The sequence below is a fragment of the Bubalus kerabau genome, chromosome 1, assembly GCF_029407905.1.
Source record: "Bubalus kerabau isolate K-KA32 ecotype Philippines breed swamp buffalo chromosome 1, PCC_UOA_SB_1v2, whole genome shotgun sequence".
NCBI classification, from domain to species: domain Eukaryota; kingdom Metazoa; phylum Chordata; class Mammalia; order Artiodactyla; family Bovidae; genus Bubalus; species Bubalus kerabau.
The window spans coordinates 175,356,566-175,369,368 of record NC_073624.1 but is presented as its reverse complement, the minus strand read 5'-3'; the positions used below and the strand labels follow the sequence as shown (position 1 = coordinate 175,369,368).

At 54.2% G+C, this 12,803-nt stretch overlaps 1 protein-coding gene across 15 annotated transcripts in view; it reads left to right on the top strand.

Annotated features, from left to right (window-relative positions):
- MYO9B (myosin IXB) overlaps nucleotides 1-12,803 on the top strand; it is a 108,220-nt gene that overhangs the window by 586 nt on the left and 94,831 nt on the right. The gene's annotated exons all lie outside the window — the stretch shown is intronic.

Genomic DNA, 12,803 nt, shown 5'->3' with positions numbered 1-12,803 from the left:
AGACGGATGGTGCCTGCGGGAGGGCAGCGCCTGCGACTCACTGGGTGCTCAATAAATGCGAGGGGCTCTGGACCCACTGGTGCCGTGGCCGCCGGTACGAGGGGAAATGGGGGATGGGAGAGGAGGCAGAAAAGGGGTAGAAGCCATGGCGAAAACTGAGGTCTGGTCCAGGGAGAGGCAGGGGAGGAGGGAAGGACAGGACTAGAGTGGCCCCGTTCAGATGTTGGCGTACACCCCATGGAGATTTGAGGAGGGGACGCATCTTCCCCTCTTGATTCAGCCTGTTACTGACATCACCCGCCAACTGCTGGGTGAGCCAGGCTAGTCCCAGCGCCTTCTGAGCGATATTCAGAACTTGAAAACCCAGCACGCTTCTTCTAAGACTGGACTGGCTGGAGCCTGGGGATTCTAGGGAGCAAGGAAGGAGCTCTTGGGCCCCCGCTTTGGGGCCGGAACTGGGTTTCAGAGGCGAGGGGGTGGGTGTGCACACACCCACATGTGCTAGGCTGTCACCACCTCCTCCCAGTTGCATCCTTGGACTTAAATGGGTAAAATGACATACAGGAAATCTGTTCTCCAGCGGCCCAGAGCTCAACCCAGGACAGGCACAGCCTCTGGTGGGCACTCTGTAGACCAGCAATCTTTAAGGGAAAGCCTCTCCCACACCTCTGTCTGAGGTGGGAGCTGCTGGGGGACATTGTGCCTTACAGTTGAAGGGTACCAGATCCTATCTTCCTGAGGTATGTCCTAGTCTTGGAGTCCCCAGACCCTCAAGGCATCCGGGAGCATGGAAGGTGACATGGCCAGCTGCAAAAGTTGTCTGATGGGTCTGGCTCTGGCAAGGGCCTTGCGCTAACAGTTTGTTTGTTTGTTTGTTTGTTTTAATTTGACTGCATCACACAGCATGTGGCATCTTAGTTCCCCAACCAGAGATTGAATCTAGGTCCCCTGCATCAGGAGCTCGGAGTCCCAAGCACTAGACCACCAGGGAAGTCCCTGCAGTAAATGGTTTTGATCAGCATTCATTTCTTTTCTTTCCCAACCCTGGGGATCCTTGTCTGGAATCTGCTAGAAGGGCTAGAGAGCCTGGATTTATAGCATATTCAGGACAGGAGTCTGGATAGCTTGAATGTGAAGAAGGCCACGGAAAGATAACCACCCGTTCACTTCCAAAATGTTCTGGCCCTTAGAGAACCTTTGTAAGCAAGACTCTCAGCCTTGTTTCCCCAGAACACATGATTAGAGCCCACAGTCATGCCTCCTGCAGATTTTGCGTTTGGACTTGCCCTGGCCAGGACTCCCCCACCACCCCACCGCCCCATCCCCCCTGCCCTCGCCCTCTCCCTTCATGAACTGGACCAGAATCTTCTGGTTCCAAAGCCCTGCTATTGTCTCCTTCCTGTACCAGGAGCGTGGCCAGGCACACTCTCATGGAGGGTCCTGTGTTGGGGGTTCTAACCTCCAATCAAATCTCCTTGTCTTTCTCCACCTGCAAAACGAACAGATTGGCCTAGTCAGTGTTTCTCAACTTTGAAACCCAAAGCTTGGCTTCTCCAGCATGCAGCCTCCTCTAATTTATGCAGCCCCACTGCAGTAATCCCATTTTTCCATCCTACAGTTTATATCTCAAAATGATTATTGTACCGCTCCCTTATCTTCCATGTAGAAAATTGCAGTGCCAAACGTGTTTTCACACGTCGTACCTGTTCCCAGGGTTTCAGCTGCATCCTTCTGGCTGAAAATCCCTGGGTGAGACCCTCTGTTGAGTCCAGGCCTGTGACTCAGAGAAGCAGGTGGGGACTTGGGAATCACCCTTTTCTATTTCACTGTAGGATCTGTTCTCTATCCCTGGGGGAGGGGGGCTTGTTAACGTACTGCTTCCCATTCCTTGTCTTCCTGAAGTTGTGTGTCTTGGGTGGGTCCAGAGTTCAGTAAAGCAAGGGCTGACTGTGTCAGACACTGTGGACTGAGTGCCAGGCATGAGCCCTTGTGCCCTGATGGAGGGACATTGTAGTGGGCCACCCTCCCCCACAGGCATGATGGAGTTCACAGTAACTGGTCAGTTCAGTAGCAGAGATGACACAAGAAGTTGTGGGGACAGAATCAGGAATGACCAGCTCAAGCTTCAGGGCATGGGGGATTCCAGCAGGTTTCCTCAGAAGAGATGGCTGGCTGCAAGCCAAGGCTTGAAGGATACGGAGGTGTTGAACCAAGCCGGAAGAGGGAACCACATAAGTACGTCCCTGTGTGGCTCTTCATTGAACATCTTCTGTGATAGACACTTTCATACCCAACTCTCTTACTCTGCCAGGCATCAGCAGGGAGACTGTGGTTCCCGTTTACTAGATATAGAAACCGAGGCTCAGGAAGGTGATGACTTCAGAGAAGGCTCCCTGTGCTTTCCAGAAGCGTGAAGGATCATTAGAAAGCTCAGTTTGCTAAAGACCCAATTATTGGAACGGTGTCTCGACTGCAGCCCCATTGACATGTGGGGCCAGGTCATTCTTTGCTGTGGGGGCCACCCTGTGCATCACAGGATGTAGAGCAGCAGCCCTCGCCTTCACACACACAATGCCAGTAGCACATGCCCACCTCAAGTTGTGACAGCCTAAGTGTCTCCAGACATGGTTTGTGTGTGCCCCCAGGGACGGGAACTCTCCAGTAAAAGCTGGTTCCTGCCACCAGGCCTACCATCACCTCAGTGACTCTTTGGTGTTTGTTGGGCTCCCAGCAAATTGCTGCCAAGAGCAGGGGTGGGGAAAAGAGGCCAGCAACTGAATTCTGCCGTCCACTCAGTTCTTAATCTGGCGTCCCGATAAAAAGGAGACACCACTGGGAATGGACCAAGGGGGAGTTAGGGAACGTGCCCTGAGAATGTTGCATGGAGGAGGAAGAGGAGGTAAGCTGGAGCACTCGCCATTCGCTGCCACAGCAAATGCCATTGTCTTTCTCTTCTTTGTCTTCCCACTGACCTGGATTTCTGCAGGCACCGTCCTTGTCTCAGAACAAATGGTTGCTTTTCTTCCGAGATTAGAGGTATTCGATTCTCTTCTCAAAGAGCTACTTTGGAGGCAGCCCCAGATGACTGTGGCTCTCGAAGCTGCGTTATCTTCTCTCATTTGCCCTCCTGGCTCCAGACACGGGTCCGTTCTCAAGCACAGGCTAACTTTTGCTCTCTGTGCATCCTCCTCTGCTTGTTCCCCGACCTTGACACTGCTGCTTTAACTCCGGGGGCAGAAAGGGCACACTCTGGGGCCATCCAACCCCTTCTGAAGGCCGCCTTCCCCCAGCCCCCATCCACCGGCCCTTTGTGTAGCCAGCATCCCCAATCAACTGTGCCAGGCAGCCCCTGCTCGGCCTCCCCGCCGAGCAAGACAGGCCCTTCTCTCTGCCCTCGTCCCGGAGACGGAGAAACAGAACAAAGGGCTCTGTCTGAGCGTGGCCGGGGCCCCCAGCAAGCCAGCCCGCTGCCGGCTGCAGCTCAGAGACCCCCACATCACCTCGTCGCCTGTTTCAGTTTGGCCCCAAAAGGGCCCCAGAGATTAGGCACGTCTCAAAAACGCAGCCGATGGATGAGTTTGGGTTCTACTCATTTCCTCGTCGGGACTCTGAGCCTGAGTCCCGATGATAAATAAAGCAGTGATTCAAGGGTTCAGCCTGTGGCTTAGTCGGAGCAGTGAATAAGCTGTCCTGGGCTGACTCATTGGTTTACATCCCAGCTCTGCCCTGTTCCTTGAGGTTGTATGCGTAAGAGGGAACCAGCTCTGAGCATTTCATGACTGTCACCGCCGCGTGTGCGGGTTTCCTGGGGCCACTGTAGCAAAGTGCTACAAGCTGGGTCGCGCAAGCAACAGAAGCATATTATCTTGTGCATCTGGGGGCCAGAAATCCAGATCAAGGTGTGAGCAAGGTTGGTTCCTTCCAGGAGCCACGAGCGAAGGATGCACACAGGCCTCTCTCCTCGGCTTGTTGCTCGCCGTCTTCTCTCTGAGTCTTCACCACATCTTCCTTCTGTGCAAGTCCATGTCCAGTTGCCCCTTTGGATCAGTGCCCATCCTAGTGACCTCATTTTAGCTGAATCACCTCTTTAAAAGTCCTGTGTCCAAGTACAGTCGCATTCTGAGGTCCTTGGAACAGTAGGACTTCGATATAATGAATTGCGGGGGGCAGGTGCATGCTCAGTGGTGTCTGACTCTCTGTGACCATATGGAGTGCAGCCTTCCGGGCTCCTCTGTCCATGGGATTTTCCTGGCAGGAATACTGGAGTGGGTTGCCATATCCTCTTCCACAGATCTTCCCAACCCAGGATTCGAACCCGAGTCTCCTGCATTACAGGCAGATTCTTTACCTCTGAGCCGCCAGGGAAACCCTATGGGGGCCAGCAGAGGGTTGGCTGGGGACACGGTTCAGGACACTGGGTAGAAGACAGGTTTCATTTTTTATGAAATTAATTTAATAAGGGAAATTTCATTTAATAAGGGAATTTTTGATAGATAATCATCCAGATAGAGAAAAGTTGATTCAGTTTTGTCTCATTCACTGAAACAAACATTGTAGGGGAGATGGGCAGGTTGGCCACGTCACCTTTAGAAGTGCCCTCTTAGGGAATTTTCCAGATCTTGCACATGTCCTTATACTTGAAGTGACTATAGAGAGGCAAGAACATGACTCATGGGGAGCGGATCTTGTGGGACTTTATTAGGGATGTGTTTAGAGCCAGACCTGGGAGACAGTGTGTGCCCACCCAGGGGCTAGCCAAGGTTTATAATTGAGGTCTATGGGGGTCCCTGTCCTCAGTTTTGCCAGAATCTAGAGGGGGAGTCCAAAATCAACTCCATTCATGGAACAAAGTGACTTTGGGACCAGCTGCTTCCACAGGTGATGAGACAAAAGAAGTTTCTGGAAGACTTGAAAATCATTCCACAAGAAATGTCGACAAGCCTGGGACAGATTTGGCGATCTCAGGTGTACTGAGCAACAGGAGTAGCCCTGGTCTCTCTGCCCAAGCACAGGTGTCTGGTCAGCAGTCATGCCCACTAGAGTCAGATTCCCAGCCTGGTGAGGGCTGGGAAGTGCCTGGCACTGGGCGGATTTGGAACCTGGGCCTGGCCTGAAGTGGCTGATGAAGAGAAAGACTTGGAGCCCTGGTGTAGTCATCTCCCTCCAAGGCCACTGCTACTGCTGCCTTCTCGCAAATGGGCTGAAAACGGCATCAGCATCACGACCAGGAGGGCTTTGCCAGGATCTTCCCACTCATCTCTCAGAGCGTCTCCATCCCGTTCAAGGGTAGACAGAACCTGGGGAGCCGAGCGGAGAAGACTTGGAGATTTTTGCATCTCAGGTCCCATGGGTGCACCCAGGGGCTTTCATTTCCTGGTGAGTGTGCCAGGCTCCAAGGCCACTGCTTGGGAAGATGGCCAGAGTCCTTGGCTGTCATGTAGAAATGCTGTTTATCAGAACAGTGACACACAGGACTTCCCTGGTCGACCAGTGGTGACGACCCCCCACTTCCAATGCAAGGGGTGCGGGTTCAGTCCCTGGTTGGGGAGCCACTATCCGGCATGCCACATGATGCACACAAAAAAACAGGTGGCACACAATGTTAAGAGCATAGCAGCCTGCGCCGTAGACCCTCAGGGAGTCTGCCCCCTGGATTAGCAGGAAGAGGAGAGGATGAAGATGGTGAGGCTAAGGAACACGTGTCTGAAAGTGGAAACGGTGACTTGACAGGGACAGGTGACTCCAGCAGCTTGGGCAGTTACCCCACCAGGCCGGCTCCCTCTCACTCCTTCTCCTGCTCCCTCCTTCTGTATCTTGTGTGGTCAGGTGAACACGGACTTGGAATCATGCGAGCATCTTACATGCCTTTGAGGCCCTGGAGAGACCCTAAAGTGTGCAAACTTTTGTTTTTTTATTTATTCAAAGCATCTTTTCTCAGCCTTGGCATTGGTGCTGACTGGGGCTGGATCATAGTCTGTGGTGGGGCCTTCTTGCCCATCAGGGTGTTCAGCAGTGACCCCAGCCTCCATCCACCAGTTGTGAGTTGCACCCCCCCCCAAGTTGTGACAACCAAAAATGTCTCCATATATGTCAGGCGTCCCCTAGGAGAAGAGCCACGCCCCCCGCCCCCCCACCATGACGGAGCTAGCAGTGCAACCCCCAAAGCCCTACCTGAGGCTCTGTGCAAGTGGAAAAAAAGTGTTAGTTGCCCAGTCTTGTCCAACTCTTTGCGACCCCATGGACCATAGCCCACCAGGCTCCTCTGTCTATGGGATTCTCCAGGCAAGAATACTGGAGTGGGTTGCCATGCTCTCCTCCAGGAGATCTGCCCGACCCAGGGATCGAACCTGGGTTTCCTGCACTGCAGGCGGATTCTTTACCACCTGAGCCGCCAGGGGCCAAGCGGAGTTCCCTTGTCCTCTGGGGGCTGCTCGCCTGGTCTCAGGCAGGGCCTTTGTGTGTTGTCGCCACAGCTCTGCCCGTATTAGGCTCTCCAGGTGGCTTTCCACGTGGGCACAGTGACAGATGGACTGTGCGATCGGAGAGTGGGGGTCGCAGAGGGCCCCCCTCTGCCTGCCCAGACCTGCTTCCCAGAAGACTTTCTGAGTCTTCACCTGCCCGCTGGTCTATAGGGAAGGACCCAGATCCCAGCCCCCTACAGGGCCTTGTAGGTCTGCCGTCCCCTTGTAATCAGACCCCACCTGACCCGGGGACCTGACCCAAGCCCCCATCAGTCCCCCTGACCTGTCACACCTGCAGGGGCTGCCCAGTACCCCTCCTCCCTCCCCCCGCTCTGCTTGCCACACTAGGCCTGGCTGATCCTTTCCTGATGTCACTGTGTCTTGGTCCTCTCTGCCTCCAACCCCCCCAGGGCTCCCTATCGGCCTTGCAGGAAAATCTAGACTCCTTCCCACATTCACAAGGCCCTGTGGGATCTGACCTTCCTGACCCCAGCCCCTCCCCCTCCAGCCTCGGCCCTGCCAGCCACACTGGTCCCCTTGTTCCGAGGCCAGCCCCAGCTGCCCCTGCCCTTGGAGCTCACCGCCCTCGCCTAGGCTGCCATCGCTACGCTCAGCCCATCCATCCCCTCGCACTGCGCAGGCCTAGGCAGCTGTCTCCACTGGGCACTCCCCTGCGCCGCCCCCTAGCTGGTCCAAAGTGACCACCCTGCTCTGGTCAGTTTCCACCCCTGTGGCAGCACCACTGACACCCAGGACCAGACCACTCTCTGCTGTGGGGGACGTCCCGCACGCTGCAGGGTGTTGAGCAGAGTCCCAGGTCTCCACCCACCAGATGCCAGAAGTCTCTCCCCTCCCCCCAGGGGTGACAACCAAAAATGTCTCCAGCCTTTGCCAAGTGTCCCGTGGGGTGGGGCAGGATCACTCCCTCACCCACCCCACAGTTGAGAGCTGCTGCTTGAATACACTGTGCATTTTCTTTCCAAAAGCACCGTTAACTGTTGGAAATGCCTCTTTGCTAGTGGGTTGATCTGTCAGGTTGCCTGAAGGTCAGACCTCATCGCCACATTCTCACTCCCTATTTTACCAGCTGCCTGGCCCAGCCCGGTGGGGTGGGCAGCAGAGAAACATTTGTTGACTGCACGGATTTTGAAAGAAGACATCCTCTTTGGGGATGTAGCAGCAGGCTCCAAGAAGGATCAGCCTCGGGAAGAGATGAATGGACCAGGTTGCCCCAGCATGGGCCTGGGAGAAAGAGCTTTTTCTAAGACTCAGACTGGTTGGGCCAGACTGGAAGGCCAAGGGACAAGTTAAGAGAGAAAGGAACAGTCACGAGAGGGTGTTTGGGAGGCGCTTCTCCAGGGGTTTTTAAAAGAAGCGGAAGAGAGGTGGTGGCACTTCTGATCACGGCGTCTCGCGGGGAACTCAGCACCTTGTGCGCACAACACCTTGGACCCATGTCCTGGGGCGTCTGTAAATTGGCACCTCAAGCTTGCATGGCTTAAATGATAGAAATTGATTCCCTTGAAGTTCTGGAGGCCAGAAGTCCAAAACTGGAGCATCAGCAGGTCCATGACTGTCTTCAGAGACTCCGGGGGTGGGTGGAGGACCCTTCCTTGCCCCTTCCAGCTTCTGGGGGCTCCATGGCCTGTGGCCACATTCCCCCACCCCTTACTTAAGCCCTAAGCTGTCTTAACAACTCTGAGCCGCCAAGACTGAGAAACATGCTTCTTTTGTAGCTGTTTCTTAGCAGGTCCATCTTACCAATAACTTCATGTCATCATTTCCTTAAAAAAAAAAAATCCCAGCAGGCTCAAGGAAACACGCCTGGAAAAGTGGAAACTCACTGCCTCCAAAACAGCATCCCAACTGATGCTGCCGTAACCCTGGCCTCCTCCTTTTAGCTTGAGGATGATTTCATCCAGTAAACATGTGGCTTCAAATTATGGCCTTATATAAACGAAGCAGCTATGCTACACTTTCTAGAGGGCCCCATCCGCCTCATTTTCCAGTCAGTTCCGAATCTTTGGCCAAGCCAATCGGCAGAATCTGGGCTTTTTCATGCATGAGGCCTTGGCTGGACTAGAGAGAGTGGCTCTTTCACATTTGTCCCTTGCCCCCAGTGCTAGACTGTGGGGCGCCTCCGCCTCTTCCCTGCACCTCCTTTCTCTGAGAAAGGCCCTGAACTGAGGCTGACCTCTCCTCAGAGCCCAGAAGGGACACTGGTGTGGTGTTTGCCAAAGCCTTTTCATTTTTCACCATTCAGGTGTTTCAGCGGGAATTCTTGTTATTGTGCAGAAGACTGGCTGTAAGTTAAGAGAGAGTGAATCCCCAGTGTTCTGCAGCCACCCCCTCTGTCGAGTTCCAGAACCTTTCTGTCACCCCTAAAGTAAACCTGGCGCCCATCAGCGGTCAGTCCCGATCCCCTCTTCCCCAGCCTCCAGCAGCCACTGGTCTGCCTCCTGTCTCTATGGATCTGCTTGTTCTGACATTTCATTGTTGATGGGATCATCCTTGGTGTCTGGCTTCTTTCACTCGGCATGATGCTCTGGAGGTTCGTCCGCCTTGTAGTTTGCCTTAAAGTGCTGTTCCTTTTTATGGCTGCATAATATTCCACTGGGTGGATGGACTACAATTTGTTTATCCACTTGTCCTTTTTTTTTTATATTTTCGGCTTTAGCGGATCTTCATTGCTGCCCACGGGCTTTCTCTAGTTGCAGCGAGCAAGAGCTACTCTTTGTTGCAGCACAAGGGCCTCTCCTCGCGGTGGCTTCTCTTGTTGCAGGGCTCGGGCCGCAGGCACGTGAGCGTCAGTAATTGTGGCACACGGGCTCAGTAATTGTGGCTTGCAGGCGCTAGAGTGCAGACTCAGTAATTGCGGCGCACAGCCTTAGTTGCTGCACTGCGTGTGGGATCTTCCCAAACCAGGGATCAGCCCCTTGTCCCCTGCATAGTAGGAGGTTTCTTAACCACTGGACCACCAAGGGAGTCCCTCCACTCGTCCTTCAGTGGGCATTTCAAGTCCACCTTTGGCTCTTTCATCCAGGAATGTTAGAGTCTGCAGTTTGATTTCGATTTAGTGATGAGCACATAATTGTCCTCCAAGTTCCAGGTAGATAGATCCTCTCAGTTCAGGGATGGATTTTCCTTCCTGTTCATACTGCATGCACTTCCATGAGCGCTGGTCAGAAGGCAGAACAGGCTTTTAACTTGGGGGCACTGGGAGCGGTGGTTTGAATCAAAGACAGACATAGGTTTTCGGGACCTGCTGTGCCCGACACACAGCCACAGTGTACAGTTGCTGCTTTGCTGAGCCATCCCTCCTGGGGACCCAGGGCCCCCAGTTCCTCAGCCCCAGACCTGCTTCCTTTCATTCCAGACACTGGGGCTTCCCGGGATGCAGGTTTCACAGGCACTTGGGACAAGACCTTAAGCTACAGTGTGACTGGCTTCCAGGTCTCAGGCTGTTTGGACTCTGTGCGGAAGGCATGCTTAAAAGCCAGAGCAGTCAGCTGAGCGCCTCGTGAGCTGATGTCCACTGCTCAAGGACGTCCCCCGAAGCTGTGGCCATCACAGCACCACGCCACGCAGGTATCAACAGCCCAGGGGCAGATCCACGCATGTGTAATGTAACTTCACTTATCTTCTTTAACAAAGGAGCTCCCTGATCAGGGGAGAGACAGATTCTTTAAGAAAAAGCAGGAAAACACTTATTTCATTCTTTGAAGCTCGTCTGGATCCTCCCTTCACCTCCCACACCGTACTGGGTTGATTGGTTTCCCCCTAAATTCATGTCCCACCCAGAACCTTAGAATGTGACTTTGATTAGAAATCAGGGCTTAGGACTCCCCTGGTGGCCCATTGGTTAAGAATCCGCCTTCCAATGCAGGGAACGCAGGTTCGATCCCTGGTTGGGGAATTGAAATCCCACATGCTGCGGGGCAGCTGAGCCCAAGTGCCTCAACTACTGAGCCACTCCATGCTCTGGAGCTCCAGCCACACCTAGGGAGAAGCCCACACACCACAGAGAAAGATCTTGCATGCGGCAGTGAAGATCCTGCATGCCACAGCTGAGGCCCAATGCAGCCAAAAGTGAATAGACAAATAAAAGTTAAAAAATAATAATAATAAGGTCTTGGCGGATGTAATTAAAGATCTCACGGAGTCTGCATCCTGAATCCAGTATCTGATGTCTTCATAAGAAGAGGGGAGGACACAGAGACAGAGAAGGCCTCCAAAGACATCGGAGTGGTGCACCTAGCAGCCAAGGAGGGGCAGGCGTCGCCAGAAGCCAAGATGAGACACAGGAAGGTTTCTCGCTCAGGATCTCCTGGAGGAACCAGCGCCGCCCACGCCTTGATTTTTGGGCTCATCCAGAAAGGCAAGACAGTACATCTTGTTTTAAGCCACCTGGTTTACAGTCCTTTGTTAGAGTAGCCCTAGGAAACTGTTACACCCTCCAGTATAACTTCCAAATGAATAAAGGCTTAAATGTGGCAAGTAAGTCCAGGCAGGGAGAGGAAGACAGAGTGTGGTTCCATGTTCATCCAATCTGGGAGAAGAGTAGGCTGCCGACATCAGGGGAGAAACGACCCACAGATGCATCTGCTCAGAAAATGTAGTATCTGGATCAAGAAACAGCACACACAGAAGTAAATTGGTATGGGCTTTCCTGGTGGGTCAGCGGTAAAGAATCCGCCTGCCAGTGCAGGAGACACGGGTTCGATCCCTGGTCCAGGAAGATGCCACATGCCCTGGGGCAGCTAAGCCGTGCGCCACAACTGTTGAGCCTGCAGTCTAGAGCCCAGAAGCCGCAACTGCTGAGCCCTCTTGCCCTGGAGCCCTGCTCCACAACCAGAGAAACCACCACAGTGAGAAGCCCGCACACCACAACTGGAGAGTAAGGAGCCCGCACAGCAATGAAGACCCAGCACAGCTAAAAAATAAATGTTTTTTTTTTAAGTAAGTTGGTATGAATTAAGTTTATCAGACATCGTGAAGACATCATACTCTTCCTATACAAAGAGCTGCTCCAAAACAAAGCTGGGTAGGCAGGGTTCAGTGGGGGAAAAATGGGCGACTGACATTAAACCGCTTCCATAAACAAATCATCACTGAATACACTTAATTCTCCAAAAACCCAGCCTGACAGTCAGAGGATTAAATGTGACAAAACACTCTCTTGTGCCCACGGATAGCCACAGGTTGAGAAAAATATTAATCCTCAGTGCCAGTGAGGCTACTCCGGGCCGACCTCTCTCTTTGGCACGGTGGCGGGGAGGGTGGGGGGGCCTCTCCAGAAGTCACTTGGGAAGAGAGAGTCAGGGGCCTTCAAAGTGAGGCTCTAAAGGGGATCAGATCAGCCAGGTGTCCAGGTTAAAATGGTACCACCTAGAGAATGGGGGGGTTCTGGATCTACGAGGGTATGCTGCATTGGGAGCAGAGCTTCTGAGAGTCTGCTGGAGGGGTCCGAGGGACATCCCAACCTGAGAATGAGGAAGGGGATATGGATGGCACTGGAAAGAGGCAGCGGGGTGGTGCCTGCCTCTGTCTGAGAGGGAGGGAAGGGCAGGGTGCCAGCCCCTGGCAGCGGCCTGGTAAGTGATTCTCGGGCTTGTAGCCCGGGCTGCAGGAACCAGACTTCCCACTGTGGGCTGGGGGCTTTGGGCAGCTTTTCCATGACTGATGGGGCCCTCCAAGGTCTGCCCTGTGAGCCTGGACCTGGCTGAGTGAGGAGTAGCCAGAGCATGTCCAGGAATTGCTTCCTGGTGGCTGCCGACCTACCCAAGAGGGGCTCTGCTGCATGGGGGTTGATGGCCAGGAGCGGAGGGCTGGCCGGAGGGAGGCCCCAGGGGGCTCTGCGCTGGGACACTCACACCTAGACCGATACTGCCAGGGGCTCCGCTGCAGCGGCCCCGGGATGGAGGCAGGGGTCCCTCAGGGGTCCTCCCGTCCTCCTGGTGAAAAGAGAAGCTGTTCTGGGGACAGGAGACAGGATGTGGTCAGTGGGCGGAGCAGGGAGCAAACACCCTGCAGTGTTTGGGGCAAGAGGTGGGGTGGGCTTCCCTGGGCAGGAGCTTAGCCACTGAAGGGGGAGTACAGCAGAGTGGGTGGGCCCCAGGGGTAGGTCCAGGCCCCCAGGGCTGCCGAGCAAGTGTGCAGGACCAGGAAAGGCGTGACTGGCAGGAGCTTGGTAGCATCTTTGGGAAGGGGAGCTGTGGTTTCAACTGTGTAGGGGGATGGCAGATGGAGGTGTCGGGGAGGGGGCGTAGGCAAAAACAACAGGGGGTGATGGCAGACCAAGACGGGGGCGATGAGGGGTGATGGCTGACCGCGGCGAGAGAA